This window comes from Myotis davidii, unplaced genomic scaffold, assembly GCF_000327345.1.
Source record: "Myotis davidii unplaced genomic scaffold, ASM32734v1 scaffold290, whole genome shotgun sequence".
In the NCBI taxonomy this organism is placed as follows: domain Eukaryota; kingdom Metazoa; phylum Chordata; class Mammalia; order Chiroptera; family Vespertilionidae; genus Myotis; species Myotis davidii.
This window is the reverse complement of record NW_006285049.1, coordinates 3999474-4011387: the sequence shown is the minus strand read 5'-3', so window position 1 is coordinate 4011387 and position 11914 is coordinate 3999474.

Sequence of the window (11914 nt, the reverse complement as noted above, 5' to 3'; positions counted from 1 at the left end):
AGCCCCGACCAGGGATCAGCCTGCAACCTAAGTAGGTGCCCTGGCAGAATGGAACCCAAACCCTTGCTCTAGCAGAGGAGCTCTGACCCACAGCAGGGGCCAGGGCAGCTGCGAGTGCAGAGGCGGTGGTGGGAGCCTTTGTGGCAGCACTAAGGAGCAGCAAGCTGAGCGGTAGGAAGCAGCAAGCAGATGGGCGGTAAGAAGGGAGAAGTCCCAGACTGCGAGAGGGCACAAGCCAGGCTAAGGGACCCCCCACCCATCCCCAGTGGGTGAATTTCGTGCACCGGGCCTCTAGTAGGACATAAAAGTTAATCTCATTACAAAAATCAATTTTTTTTTTTAAATCCTGCACTTCCTGTTTCTATTTCTGCCCCTGGACAATATAAAATCAGATTTTAACTCATTTCACCCTTTAATATTTTTTAGCAGCTTAATTTTCATTAGGCTTCCAATCAAAGTAAGTAAAATATAGGCCATAACTGAACAAACAGGAAGAAGCTTTTTCTGATTCCTAAATAACACCTATGGGACTGGTACTAATAAAGGGCCCTAACTGGTTTGGCTCAGTGGATAGAGCATCGGCCTGCAGCCTGAAGGGTCCCAGGTTCGATTCCGGAGAAGGGCATGTACCTTGGTTGCGGGCACATCCCCATTAGGGGGTGTGCAGGAGGCAGCTGATCAATGTTTCTCTCTCATCAATGTTTCTAACTCTCTATCCCTCTCCCTTCCTCTCTGTAAAAAATCAATAAAATATATTTAAAAAACAAATAATGCTTGAAGGGAAGAATAACATTTTAAGTCCGGCAGAGGGCAACTAGAAATTCATTTCTTAATCACAGTACCCCCTTTCCATTTGGGGGTGGCAGGGAATGAGTAGTTCCCCCTTATCCACAGTTTTACTTCCCATCTATTTTTTTTTTTTTACTGTCACCTAGGGTCCAAAAATGTTAAATGGAAAATTTCCCAAATAAAGAATTTGTTATATTTAAATTGTGTGCCGTTCTGAGTCTCATGATGAAATCTTACCCTACCTGGGACATGAATCATTCCTTTGTCCAGTGTATCCACGCTGTGTATGCCATCTGCCCATTAGTCACAAAGCAGTTAGATTGACTTTGAGGTGTCACAGGGCTTGTGTTCAAGTGACCTTTATTTTACTTAATAATGGCCCCAAAGCCCAAGAGTAATGATGCTGGTAATTCAGATATGCCAAACCTTAAAGTGCTTCTATTAGCACGTTAAGCGCCAAGCCTGTCTTGTCTTCCTTTCTGTTTAGCCCGCAATACCCGATTTCACCGATACACTGACTGCACCAGTGACTGACAAGGTCCAGATGGAAAGTATAGTGTCAGTCACCGGTGACTGACATGGCACTTAACATGTTAAGTGAAAGATGAAAGGCCTCAATATGGAAAGAAAAGGTCATATGCTGAGGTTGCTAAGTTCTACGGTAAAAACACCATGAAATTGTGGAAAGGAAAAAGAAACCCATACTAGTTTGCTGAGAGACCATATTCTCATAACTTTGATTACAATATCCTATCTAATAATAGACAAACATGGTAATTGACCCTACCTTCACTACGCCTCCCATTGGCTAATCAGCATGATATGCAAATTACCTGCAAACAAAGATGGCAGCTAATTTGCATACTGCAGGCAGATCCTGCTGCACCACCCTGCCTGGGGCTGGCAGCAGCGCAATCCCCAGCTGCTGGCCGCCCCAGCGCAGGATTCAGGCCTGCCATGTGCGGGGCGGGTGGCAGCACAATCTGAGCAGCCGCCCTGACTCAGTGCGGGAATCGGGCCTGCCATCTGCGACCGGGGAGACGGGGCAGACACCGCGGGATCGGGCCTGCCATTTGCCACCAGGGGAGTGGGCCTAATCCAGCAGGTGGTTATCTCCCGAGGGGTCCCAGATGGTGCTGGCCGCCCCAGCGCAGGATTCAGGCCTGCCATGTGCGGGGCGGGTGGCAGCACAATCTGAGCAGCCGCCCTGACTCAGTGCGGGAATCGGGCCTGCCATCTGCGACCGGGGAGACGGGGCAGACACCGCGGGATCGGGCCTGCCATTTGCCACCAGGGGAGTGGGCCTAATCCAGCAGGTGGTTATCTCCCGAGGGGTCCCAGATGGTGAGCGGGCACAGGTTGGGCTGAGGGACCCCCCCCACCGCCAGTGCACAAATTATTGTGCACTGGGCTTCTAGTCTATATATATATATATAAGCCTACGTGACTGTTACAAGCGCTCAGCTGGTTGCTATGACATGCACTGACCACCAGGGGGCAGATGTTCAATGCAGGAGCTGCCCCCTGGTGGTCAGTGTGCTCCCACAGTGGGAGCACTGCTCAGCCAGAAGCCGGGCTCACAGCTGGCAAGCGCAGCTGCGGCAGAGGCGGGAGCCTCTCCCACCTTCACAGCAGCGCTACTGAGTGGTGGTGGCAGCAGCTGCAGCGGGACTGGGATAAACATGAGCAGTGCGGTGCTGGCCCCGACTCAGACCCCTCCCCAACCACCTGCCACTTCGCACACTGCTACCTCTCTCGGGGGATGTCGGACTACTGATTTTGGCCCGACATCCGACATTCCCCGAGGGATCCCGGATTGCGAGAGGGTGCAGGCCAGGCTGAGGGACCCCACCTGTGCACAAATCTGTGCACCAGGCCTCTAATATTGTTATAATTGTTCTATTTGATTATTTGTTATTGTTGTTCATCTCTTACTGTGCCTAATTCATACATTAAATTTTACCATAGATACATATGTATAGGAAAAACACATATATAGGGTTTGGTACTAAAATCATAGTATATGTGTGTATAGAATTCAGTACTAATCCAAGGTTTCAGGTACTCACTGGGGGTCTTGGCACCTATCCCCCAAGGAGAAGGGGAGACTACTGTAATTGGTATTTATCTGCCTGCCCCCTCGGTACCATGTTTGATGTTTATTTACACATTATCTCACAGCTAACATGATTTTTTACAGACAAGTTTTAAGTAGCTTTTTAAAAAATTATTATAAAAGAAGTACATGATTATAAAAGAAATGTAGCATGTTAGAAAAACAACAACAACCCCAAGCTGTACAGAAAGGCTGTGCAGGAAACCGGAGTCCTCTCCTCACCCCAGCCCACTCCACTCCCAGAGGCCCTAGGAAGTGTGAATTGGGGGCATCAAGGGCACGCCAGAGATTTGCTTGGTTTTAAAAATTATATTCTATGTGTTAAAGTTGCAGATCAGAAAAGCTAGTTCTTTCCTTCAGCTGTTCAGCCCAAATCCTATTCTTTTCATAAATGTAGCAAATGATCACTTTTTCAGGAAACTTTTTGTCTACTTGCAAAATTAATGAAATGGTTTAAAATATCAGAAATGACCATTGTAAGTTTAGTCTATTCTATTTCCTTTAAATACTCCAGTTTCCTGACCAACTGTGGCCAAGAGGCCATAAGTAAGGCGAATGCAGACTTCTTTCTCCTGCTCCTCTCCTTAGGGGACACTTTCACAAAGCCATTTAGCCCATGTTCTCCTGTCACCCGTTATTACTGGGAGACTGAATATGCAAGAGGGCGATGGCCAGACCATATATAGAAATAACACCCACAACCTGTAACCACCAGTCCAGGAAATCAACCTCTTATCTACAATAATCAGAACAGGAAGCCAGCCAAACTGACAGGAAGTCAGACTGTTTTATCTGTAGTGACAGTCCAAGAAACCAAACAACCCCTGAAACAATCAGCCCCTAATGGCCAGGACTTGACTAGTACTAACAGCTTTCCTAACTTTTACCCCAACTCCCAATTTTAACTGAGGAGCAACCAGGCAAAGCCAACTATGTACCCCTAAACAATTACATAGGACACCCCACTTCTAGTTAGCCTGCCCACAGCTTCCGTGTCAACACCCTCCTATCAGGACACACCTAAAACCTTCCCCTGTTACCCCTATAAAGCCTTCCTGTTTCTATTTCTGCCTCTTAAGTCTGTCAAAATGCAATAGATGGTGGCTGACTCCCATTGCTATAGGGAGCTCAGAATAAATAGCCTTTGGTTCTCATTCAGTTGGTCTTCGTTTATTTCACATTACTGTCTGATAAAGGTGAAGAGGGGTTGCTGTGCTGGGAATCTTACTTGGGCTAACTCCTGTCCCTGAGTCATAATTGAAGTTGAAGGGGAGGGGGGGACTGGTAATTACAGCAGAAGAACCTTCTGGAAGTGTAGATTGAACCACCAGGCATGAAACTATGAACTTAAGCTTTGCCTATGAAGACGTCAGAAGGGAAAACTGGCAGCAAGAATCTCATCTTTGTCTCTGGTGAAGACTCATTGCCCTTCGTTCTAAACCAGTGATGGCGAACCTTTTGAGCTCTGCATGTCAGCATTTTGAAAAACCCTAACTTAAGTCTGGTGCCATGTCACATATAGAAATTTTTTGATATTTGAAACCATGGTAAAACAAAGATTTACATTTTTTATATTGATTTTATATATTGAAATGCCATTTAACAAAGAAAAATCGACCAAAAAAATGAGTTCACGTGTCACGTGTGTCATAGGTTCGCCATCACTGGTCTAAACTTACTCCTCTGAGATGTTCAGAAGGTTCCTGGGCGCCTGCTGAGCCAGGGAGGAGTTTGATACCAGTTTTCAGAGGGGAAGCTGCTTGGCCACATTCCTGAGGCAAGGGAAGCCCACCTGGAGCCTTCACATCCCAAGGGAAATCAGAGCAAAGGGAAAGCAATCCTGGGATGACCACCTGTGGCCGTGACTATTTGGGGAGATGTTTTCCTTTGCTTATGAAGCAGACGATTTTGCAAATGTCCTTTAAAAGACCAGCATTTCCCTTTCCTACCAGAAAACAAAGTAGATGGCCCTTTAAACCCTTGCCTCGTTTCCTTAAACTGTTTAGCACCTGGGATCTTTTGCAATGCCGAAGTGATATTATTTTTGTCATTTAACCTGTTGGAAGGGACCCCCAAGATCCCTGGCCCTTCCCTTCATTTCTCATTCACTCATCTGGCACTTTGCCATGATCACACCTTGTTCTTGCAATTAAGAACCAACCCACATGAGAACTCTAATGTCAGTAGACTATCCATCCTGAACAGCGTTGGGGATCATAATCACATTAATGGTTACAAAATACCCTGCCACCACCTTCTCTCTCCAGTGTACTCTGTGGTGACTCAGAGTGATGAGCCTCTATTACCAATGAGAAAACCACAGAGAAGTTTGCTGCTCTGGGATCCAGGATGAGCTGCAAGCATCGATGGCACTAACATTCAAGGGCTGACCTCGCCACTGGACCTCTTCTCCTCTACTTTGAATAGACACATCAAATTTTACCTTCAAGTATTGTGGGTCCTTTGGAGCAAGCATTGTCCACTAACCCAGTGCTGTAGGTTCAAAATCAAAATTGTAGATCAACCCTTTCTTAAGGACTGGCTAGAACAGGAAGGTGGGAGGCAGCCCAAGGAGTCCAGGGAAACAGACCATCAGGAAAAAGCGCAAATCTCTCAGGAGATTCAGCAAGTAGTGGGAGGTTCCAGGTCCCTCCTTTCTGCTATGAACTATAACTACCAACATACTCCGTTTGGGTTGTACCCCAAAGTACTTAAAAGCAAACATCTGTACGGAGCAGTTCCCAGGAAGTTGACTTGGTTGCCTTTTTCATTGGTGGTGGCGATGGGTCAGATACAACCCCAGGAGCCTCACTAGGGACCAGAGAGAACCATCGTGTTACGGCTCACCCTTAAGTAATGAGGTGGGTAATCTGTTTGGGGGACTTCCTTTTCGAGGTTAAATCACTTTCTTACCTTCCTTGTTTTAATTTGGAGATTGCACTGAAAGCCTTGAATAAAACTTTTCCCAGATAACATTCTTTTACATTACCATTTAAAGCTCTATCGCCCGGTCAATGTGAACTGTGCAATCCCAAACCCTCCAACCTTTTGCAGTCGTCAACCCTGATAATACCACAGTATCATTTCCCAAACCTTGTCCTGCTTAACATCCCAGTTCATTCATGGCCCCTAAATACTTAATATTTGTTCCTCTGCATCCTGCCAGCTGCCACACCTAACGGTAAGAAGGACAGCACTGCCCGGCCAGTGCGGCTTAGAGGCTGAGCATTGACCTATGAACCAGGAGGTCAGAGTTCAAAGCCCAGTCAGGGCACAAGCCCAGGTTTGGGGCTCAATCCCCAGTCAGGGGCATAAAGGAGACAGCTGATGAATGATTCTCTGTCATCATTGTTTTTTTAAATCTCTTCCTCTACCTTCCTCTCTGAAATCAATAAAACCTTTAAAAATAATAAAGATAAGAGCAAAGCTGAAGGAATTATATTACTTGACTTCAAGCTTTACTACAAAGCTATAGTAATCAAGACAATGTGGAATTGTCATAAGGATTGACAAATAAATCACTGGAACAGAATAGAAAGTCCGAAAAGGAACCACACTTATATGGGGAGGGAGGGAGGGAGGGAGGGAGGAAGGGCCTACCAGCATCCTGCTTACAAATCACTGCTGGATGCTGTAGCCCACGGATGCAGCCTGGATGACGAGTCTGTCAAACATCTCTTTTCTTCAGCCCTTCATTTTCTTATGAACTACCTAGCCAGTTGCACCACCCCAAGAATTCACATCTTTACATTCTGTGAGCCATGGCCTGGGGCAAATGTATTCCCACCCCTCCCCACCATCCTGCATATTGTAAGTGCGGAGAAACAGGAACAGAAACTTTGCCTGTGTACAGAATGAGGATTTTAATCTATTTATCTAAGGATCCCAAGAATATAGTTGGCCTCGCCAACAGTGTAACCTGTTTTAATTAGAGTCAAGGAGTACATGTAGAATATCGCAGAAAATCGCTGAAAAAAGATGAGGGCAATATTTGGGTGGAAGACAGGGCTGATGATTATTTTACTGGGGTTCTAGGCAGCCTGTCTGGAGTAGAGGAAATCAAATAAGATTTAGAAACAGAGGACCTTGGTTCAAGTCCTGAATCTGCCACTACCTGGCCTCATAACCTTTAGCAAGTTGAGACACTGAATATACCAACAGACAATGTCCAGACCATATATAAAAATAGAACTCTGACCCACGACCTACAGCAACCTGCCCAGGAAACCAACCCTTTACAATAATCAGACCAGGAAGCTAGCCTGCTGTAAGTCACACTTGTAGGAAATCATATTCCTATCTCTGGTGACAGTGTAGGAAACCAAACAATAACCACTGAAACAATCAGCTGCAAATGGCCAGGACTTCGTTAACCATGGATTCAATGTCCCTAATTTTTGTCCCTGCTTCCAACTTAGGACCAACCAGAGAAAACCAAATATGCATCCCTAACCAGTCAGCCAGTCAGATAGGACACCCCACTTCTAGTTAGCCCACATCCAGCTTCCCCATGCCAACACCCTCCAATCAGGGTAAACACGAAGCCTTTCCCTGTTCACTGTAAAGCTTTCTCACTCCTGTGCCTGCCTTTGAGTCTCCGCCAAAATGCATGTGATGATGGCTGACTCTTTTGCTCCACCTAGCTCAGAATAAACAGCCTCTGCTTGTTCTCACTTGGGTGGTCTTTGCTTACTTCCACAAAGTTATTAACGTCTCTAGGCTCTAGCTTTCTAATCCATAAAGTGGGGCTAAATAGTTCCCACCACTCAATGTCATTTTGAGGTCCTTAATGTCTCACAGGGGATTCAGCGTGTCACGAAGTACGAGAAACCACAGGGTAAATACAAGGTGTCCTCTTGGAGGGGAGTGTTTCAATTATTAGGGAAGAAACAGCCAAATCAAAATAAATACATACATATTATGGAATTGCATGTTAAATGTAAGTGAATTTTTAATATAAAATAATTGACATTTACAGAGCCTTTCATCCCACAATATCAGATTATACATTCTTCGCCAGTGCTCGTGGAACATCCTCAAGGATAGACCATATGTTGGGTCACAACATTAGCCTCAACAAATTCAAGAAGATTGAAATTATACCAAGCATATTCTCTGACCACAGTGCCTTGAAATTAGAAACCAACTTCATAAAGGAAGTAAAGGAACCCACAAATATGTGGAGATTAAATAACATACTACTAAAAATGACTGGGTCAAAGAAGAAATAAAAGATGAGATCAAAATATATAGAGAAACAAATGAGAATGACATTACAACATATCAAAACTTCAGGGATGCAACAAAAGCAGTAATAAGAGGGAAATTTACATCATTACAGGCCTATTTTAAGAAATAAGAGAAACCTGAAATAAACAACATTACATCTTAAAAACTAAAAAAAAAGAAGAAGAAAAGCAACCCAAAGTCAGCAGGAGAAAGGAAATAATAGAAATTGCAGAATTGAATGAAGTAGAGAACAAAAAGACTATTCAAAGAAATTAATACAACAAAGATCTGGTCCTTTGAACAGATTAATAAAATTGACAAACTCCTGGCAAGACTCGCTAAGAATAAAAGAGAAAGACTCAAACAAAATCAGAAATGAAAGAGAAGTTACCACAGACATCACAGTTATACAAAGAAACAAGCTAGAATAATATGAAAGACTATATGCCACCAAATTCAATAACTTAAAAGAAATGAATAAGTACCTAGAAATATATAATCTTCATAGACTGAATCAGGAAGAACTGGGAAATCTAAACAGACCAATCAGCAGTGAGAAAATTGAAACCATCATCAAAATGAAAGTCCAGGACCATACCAGATGGCTTCACCAGTGAATTCTGTCAGATAATTCAAAGAAGATTTGAAACTTTTCTCAAACTCTTCAAAAAAAAAAAAGTGAAGAAGAAAAGTAACCCTGATACCAAAATCTTACAAGGATAACACAAAAATAGAAAACTACAGACCAATTATCTCTGATGAATACAGATGCAATAATCCTAAACAAAATACTAGCACATCGAATACAATTGGACATCAAAAAATAATATATCGCAATCAAGTGGTGTTAATTCCAGGGGCACAAGGATGGTTTAACATTCACAAATCAATTAATGTAATACACCACATTAACAAGAGAGAGGATAAAAAAATCATATGATCTTATCACTAGATGCAGAAAAAGAGATACAACATCTGTTTATGATTAAAACACTCAATAAAATAGGTATAGAAGGAAAGTATCTCAACATAATAAAGGCCATATGTGACAAACCCTCAGCCAATATCATACTCAGCCAATATTGAGTATGATATTGCTTTTCCTCTAAAATCAAGAACAAGACCAGGATGTTCACTCCCACTGCTCTTATTCAACATATAAGTTCTAGATATCCTAGTCAGAGCAATCAGACGAGAGACATAAATAAAAGGCATCCAAATTGGGAAGAAAGAAGTAAATGAAAGTATCAGTATTTGCAGAGGACATGATTCTGTACATAGAAAACCCTAAAGACTCCATACCAAAAAAAAAACCCCAAAAAAGCTATTAGAAATGATAAACAAATACAGTAAAGTTACAGGATACAAAATCAATGTACAAAAATCCACTGCTTTCCTATATATGAACAACAAAATTTTGGAAAAAGAAATTTTAAAAATTTCTTTTGCGATTGCAACCAAAAGAATGTAATACCTAGGAATAAAGTTAACAAAGAATGTCAAAGAACAATATACTGAAAACTACAAAGCATTATTAAAAGAGATTGAAAAAGACACAACAAAATGGAAATATAGTCCATGTTCATGGATTGGAAGAATCAACATAGTTAAAATGGCCATATTATCCAAAGCAATACACAGATTCAATACAATCCCCATCAAAATCTCAATGTCATTTTTTAAAGAAATAGAACAAAAAATCATAAGATTTATATGGAACCACAAAAGACCCTGCATGGCCAAAGCAATCTTGATAAGAAAAGAATGAAGCCAGAGGTATCACACTACCTGACTTCAAATTACACTACAGAGCTATGATAATCAAAACAGCATAGTATTGGCAGAAAAACACACATACCGGTCAATGGAACAGAACTGAGAATTCAGAAATAAAAACACATTGATACGGGCAGATAATTTTTGACAAAAGAGCCAGAAACGCACAATGGAGAAAAGAAAGCCTCTTCAGTAAATGGTGCTGGGAAAACTGGAAAGCCACTTGCAAAAGAATGAAACTAGATTACATTTTGTCCCCATGTACAAAAATTAATTCAAAATGGATCAAAGACCTAAATATAAGATCTGAAACAATAAACTACATAGAAGAAACCATTGCTACTAAACTCATGGACCTTGGTCACAGAGAACATTTTTTAAAAATATATTTTTTTATTGATCTCAGAGAGGGAAAGGAGAGGAAGAGAGAGATAGAAACATTAATGATGAGCGAGAATAATCGATGGGTTGCCTCCTGCATGCCCCACACGGGGATCAAGCCTACAACCCAGGCATGTGCCCTTGATCAGAGTTGAACCCAGGACCCTTTAGTCTGCAGGCCGATGCTCCATCCACTGAACCAAACTGGCCAGGCTAGGGCAACAAAGAGGACATTTTATTAATTTAACCCCAAAGGCAAGGGAAGGCAAAAATAAATGAATTGGACTATATCAACTAAAAAGCTTCTGCACAGCAAAAGACACCACCAACAAAAAGGCAACCAATTGAATGGGAGATGATATTTGCAAACAACAGCTCTGACACAGGTTTAATATTAAAAAATATATAAAGAACTCATAAAACTCAACACCAAACAATCTAATTAAAAAATGGGCCAAGGGCCTAAATAGATACTTCTCCAAAGTGGACATACAGATGGCCAAGAGACATGAGAAAATGTTCAGAAATACACAATGATGCTCAGAGTCACCAATCAACAGAGAGATGCAAATTAAAATGACAATGAGGTATCCCCTCACACCTGTCAGAATGGCTACCATCAACAAATCAACAAATGACAAGTGCTGGCGAGGATGTGGAGAAAAGGGAACCCTAGTGCACTGCTGGTGGGAATGCAGACTGGTGCAGCTACTATAGAAAACAGTATGGAGTTTCCTCAAAAAATTAAATACGGAATTGCCATTTGACCCAGTGATCCCACTGCTCAGAATGTATCCTAAGAATCCCCAAAAAACAATCAGAAAGAATATACGCACCTCTATGTTCATAGCAGCACTATTGCAATAGCTAAGATCTAGAAATAGCCCAAGTGCCCATCAATTGATGAGTGGATAAAAGCTGTAGTACATATACACAATTAAATACTATACAGCTTTAACAAAGAAGGAACTCTTACCCTTTGATATAGCATGGAGAGAACTGGAAGTATTATGCTAAGTGAAATATGCTAGTCAGAGAAAGACAAGTATCACATGATTTCACTCGTATGTGGAATCTAATGAACAAAATAAACTGATGAACAAAATAGACATAGAAGCATGGAACAGGCTGTGGAATCTCAGAGGGAAGGCAGGGGTGAGGGACGGGTACGGAGAGATTAACCAAAGATCTTATATGCATACTAGAGGCCCGGTGCACAAAAATTTGTGCACTCGGGGGTGGGGGGTCCCTCAGCCCGGCCTGTGCCCTATTACTATATAGGATAGAGCCTGGTGCCCCCTCGCAGTCTGGGACCCCTCGGGGGATGACCACCTGCTGGCTTAGGCCTTGTCCCCAGGGGATTGGGCCTAAGCTGACAACCAGACATCCCTCTGGCAGTCTGGCAGCCCGGCAGCCCTTGGGGATGTCCACTTGCCAGCGGGGAGCAGACCTAAGCTGCAGTCAGACATCCTTACTGATGCTGAGGAGGCAGGAGAGGCTCCCACCACCACCGTTGTACTGGCAGCCATCAGCCTGGCTTGTGGCTGAACAGAGCCCCCCATGTGAGAGTGCCCTGACCACCAGGGGGCAGCTCCTGCATTGAGCATCTGCCCCCTGGTGGGC